The sequence below is a fragment of the Pteropus vampyrus genome, unplaced genomic scaffold (genome assembly GCF_000151845.1).
Source record: "Pteropus vampyrus isolate Shadow unplaced genomic scaffold, Pvam_2.0 Scaffold27, whole genome shotgun sequence".
NCBI classification, from domain to species: Eukaryota; Metazoa; Chordata; class Mammalia; order Chiroptera; family Pteropodidae; genus Pteropus; species Pteropus vampyrus.
In genome coordinates this window covers 358,678-363,462 of record NW_011888808.1, presented here as the reverse complement: position 1 = coordinate 363,462, position 4,785 = coordinate 358,678, and the positions used below count along the sequence as shown (strand labels likewise).

The window sequence follows — 4,785 nt, the reverse complement described above, 5'->3', positions numbered from 1 at the left end:
CTAAGGGCCCATTCATCTTTCCAAATATCATTCACTCTCCCCTAAGAGGCCTACATCCCTGCTCCCCTTTCCCCATTAAGATGGTATTTAATCCTGAATTCTAAAGCCACCTCACTGAGTTACTCATTTGTCCTGTGTTTCTGCCACGGGTGTACATGTTAGTAAGCTTGTGTCTTTTTCTCTTGTTATTCTGTCTTTTATTACGGGGGGTCTCAGCCAAGAAGTCAGAAGGGTAGAGGGAAGATTATTTTTCCTCCCTACGATAGTAACCCCATTCTTGCAGTTGCTTAGGCAAAAATGTTGAAGTCAACCTTGACTCTCCTCCCAACCCCGCATCTAATCTCTCAACGAATCCTGTCAACTCTCTTGAAATACATATACAGAAGGTGACCACCACCCACCCCGCCCATTGCCTCCTCCCTGGACCACGCCACCACCATCTCTTCCCTGTATAACAACACTAGTCCCTCTGTGGTTTCAGGGTCCTACCGCCATCACCCAACAGTGTATTTTCAATCCAAAGTCAGGGTGATCTTGTTAAAACATGTCAGATCACACCCTCCTCCGGTCAAAACTCTCTAACAGCTTTCCAGCGCATCTCGTGACCGGCATGTGACCTATGCATGCTCGAGCCCGTCCTGCCCTCTCTGTCTGGTCTCCTCAGCCTCCTCTCTCACTCGCTCCTGCCCCCGTGAGCGCGCCCTCCGTGGATGCCCCCGGCGCTCCTGCCTCCTCTCCTTGCATCTGCCTGGAACACGCGTCCCCATTATCCTCATGGCTGTTCCCACTCTTCTTCAAGGTCTTTATTCAGATGTTGTCCTGCTCACTGGGTCCTCCCTGAGCACTCGACCTAAACCTGCGAAACACCTCCCACCCCACGCTTTTGCCCGGAAGGGGTACGGAATATGCCACCCCAAAATATGTCAATTGGTCATAAGGATTATTCTGAGCTGAAAGCAACAGAGACAAAGCAGATACTGGAAGAGCTCTCTGCCCTCCACTATCTGCCCCAAAGCCGGGCATAGATGTCCCCATCTCCCATGCTAGGAATAGGAGAGCAATCTTTATCACCAGAGATAAATCTACATAAACGAACTTCCCTAAATGACATTTATCCACCATTAGTTTTCCCCATATACTTTCCAGTCACCTTCCCACAACTTATTGGCTCTAGAAGCCCAAACTCACTCTCCTTTGTATAGTTATTTTTCTACAATTTATCACCCTTTGTCAAAATGGTATAAGAGCCCCTGAGTCTAACCACATATTTAGATTTTTCACTTCTTATCTCTTAAGTTCCATGCACATAAAATTTAAAATCTTAAAATTGGCATGCCTTTTCTTATTCATCTGCCTTCTGTTTAATTCACAGACCCCAGCCACCGAACCTAGAGGACAAGCTTTTCTTCCTCTAAAATCACTTCAATTGTACCATATATGTTCTTTGTCTCTCTTGTTTGCAGTGTGCCTCCTTGTACTGAAATATAAGTTCTTATATAAGTTCTTATAAGGTCTTAGCCTAGAAGATCATCCAGCACACAATATATGCTTAATTAATATTGGTTGAATAAATAAGTAAATAAACAAAAGGAGTACTTTCCTCTACAAACTGTGCCTAGGAAGACAGCCACATAAAAACTCTAGAATCCTGATGTTAAGTGAAGGGTTTTACAGTTGTAAAAATATTCTTAATCATTGATGCAAGTAGCCAAGAGGGCGAAAGTGCTGGACATAACTCAGAACGCTGGCCTCCAAGCCAGAAGGCGTGCTTCCGTTCTTGGTACCATGCCACTTGGGCGGAGGCTCGAGCTGCTTGGCAAATGGGGATCATAACTGAAGTTTTCTGTAAGAATCAGTAAATACAGAAGAAACGGTCTCTAGAAACTAGGCATTAAAGAAATGTACACCAAAGAAGGTATTAGAGGATAATTTGGTCATTTAGCTGAACTCAAAGATAAGATGAGAAAATCAAAACGAATGTTGGTCTAAGATGAAGTTCAAGATGTCTGTGGGCCAAAGTGTCATCCTAACTGTTGTGAGGGGAATTCCCATAAACTGCCAAAGCTGGGGCTCCGGCCAGTAGGGGACTCGCTCCAGGAAAATGTCCCGCGTGCACCAGCCACACCCACTCCTCCACAGTGCCCTCCACAAACCCCCACTGCAGTCTTTTATTCAGGCCAATTTTCATATATCTGAGAAATGCTTTTGCCACACAGTTCAGAAGGAGGAGAGGAAACCGACCTGGGGAAGGAGCTCCGCTCCTGTCTGCTTCCTCCAGGACCATAAACGCCTCGTACCTGGCTCGACTCCCAGGCCGTGGATTCAGGATGTTTCTGTTGCACAAGAAGCAGGGAAGACTCAGCTCCTGGCTGTTTGCAAATCTCTGCCATCTGTCCTCTAAAAGACTAGTTCCTGCGTATGGGTTCTTGGTGTTGTCATCTGTCAAATTTACATTTTTCTTCAAGTAGAAGACATGACCTGCAATATGTAATTTATCTTTTTGTCTTTTTCCCACTTGGGATATTGCCTAGAATCACACCCAGATTTAAAGGGGTTTTTGTTTGTTTTTGGTTTTGTTTGTTGTAATTTAGCTGCACCGCTTCCCTGAGGTTGAAATGCGAGGGGACCACAACCCAGATTTTGTCCTCTGTCACATTCGCTTCTTCTCAGAGTGGAGTCTCATTCAAATCCAAGTGGCTCAGGAACCAGTTTAGCAAGTTTGGGGGTTTTGTTTTGTTTTGTTTTGTTTTGATTTTGACCATCAGGGATTCTTGGCTATCTGTGGGAGAGCAGATCTGGGAGGTCCGCTGAGTCAAGCAGTGTTCATCTCGGGCTCTAAGTAGACCATTTACTGGGTGAACACAGACTTGGGGTAACAGGGATGTCTGGAGACGGGCAGCACCCACTGGATGACCCTGAGGGACGTCGATGTGTCTGCTACTTTCCACTTTCAGTACAGTAGCTTTCTTTTGGCTCCCTATGGGGACAGTCCAATTGCGAAGGTAAAATGTGACTTCATAGCCCATACTTTGGTGAAAATGAAAAGTTTTACTCCTCACCCTACTGGATTTAGCAGTTTTCTACTCGGTTTGACTAAACTAAACTAACTTCACTCAATTGCTGCCCAGAAAAATGGTATCATTTTGATACAATAAAACAATCACTTTCTCTAGTTTTTTCTGCTCATCTTTTCACTTAACTACTTCAGAGTTACAGATATTATAAAGAAACTTCCTCTTCGGTTGTACTTTTTAAATTTCTTAGGACCATTGCCAAGTCACAATTGCTATTGAGTTGAATATTTATATATTTCATTTAAAATTTTGTCTTAAGCCTATGGCCATGCTACCCTGAACAAGCACGATCCTGTTTGATCTTGGAAGCTAAGCAGGGTCGGGCCTGGTTAGTACTTGGATGGGAGAACATCTAGGAAGACTAGGTGCTGTAGGCATAAAAAATAAAAAAAATAAGGGATTGTAAACTGACAAGGTCCTTGCTATCTGTGAGGTCAACCAAGGGTTGCCTCACCTAAAAAATAAAAAAATAATATAAAGTAAAACTTTGTCTTAACCTGATTAAGTCAATGGACTATTTCCTTTTCTCCTAGTATATAGAGACTCACTCAAAAATATTTAATGTTACCAACATTATCAATATTATTATTAACAGTATCAACATTCTGCTATTTTAAAACATCCCCAGCATAAATAGGAGCACTTAATTTAATGAGTTCGTGTTCCTGATGGTTATTGACAAGAACCTAGAATTCTGGAAGAACCGTGAAGTTAAATTCTAGTATTTGATGTAAGAAGCAAAGAGGTGGGTACCGAACTTCAGCAGAGCAATGCCAGGGGTGGCTGGGCCCGTGGGGGAATTGAGAGGGAGAGAGTTTTTCACAGCAGCCTTCCTTGCATCAGGAAATTCCAGAGGCTCGGAATCAACACAAACCTGAGAGACAAACACAACTCCCGGAGAGAACTCCCCCTGCCACAAAGTGACAGCTGGCCAAGGAGAGTAGTCTACACAGCAGCTCTTCTTAGGATGCTGTGTGTCTACTTGTCTTTTGTTCCAACGAGTAAGTTTTCCTCCAATTAATATCGAGGCTGGCGTCGTAGGAGGACTGAGCTGACACATATGAACACTCCTTTAACTATTCAGGTAAAGCTATTCGGAGAGCTTATCTCATATAAGCATAATGCAAACTCAGGTGCAGTTCCAAGGTTTTGCATAGATTTACCCGGGTAACATTTAACCTTTTTGAATGTATAGAAAAATTGCTCAGGAAAGCCTGATTTTTAAAAATTCTAATCTGCTTCAGCCAAAACAAATAAGAAAAAATATATCTAAGGGGTTCACAAGGAAACAAAGATAGAATAACTGAGTCAAAATTCCTGTGAAGCCAACAATATTTAGGTTACTTACGCTCTCTTATCTTTGTTTGCATGATCACAAAACAATAATAGTAGGGGTCCACAGAAGGGTTGCTATAGCTGGGTTTGGGAAAGAAGACAGCCTAATCACATATCAGCTCTGTTTGGAAATCAAAACGGTGCCTGCTCAGCAGTGTCTGGCATCCGGTTCTTAAGAGATCCCTCCACCATCTCCCTCGCGTTCTTGTTTCGATTTCATTCATATTCATTTGATCCAAGGCAAAGCTAACTCCATACTATTCTGCAGAAGTCTGTGGTTAAGCCTCTTTAGAGAGAATATAAAATCCAGGTATCTCATCTCTATAGAGCAACTCACTGTGAGCCGAGTTCTGCCAGACTCTATTCAAAGTGCTTT

General features: G+C 43.1%; 1 pseudogene; it reads left to right on the top strand.

Annotated features, from left to right (window-relative positions):
• The first annotated feature begins 3,332 nt into the window (after positions 1–3,332).
• Positions 3,333–3,451, top strand: LOC111737472 (annotated as a pseudogene).
• Positions 3,452–4,785: the final 1,334 nt, after the last annotated feature.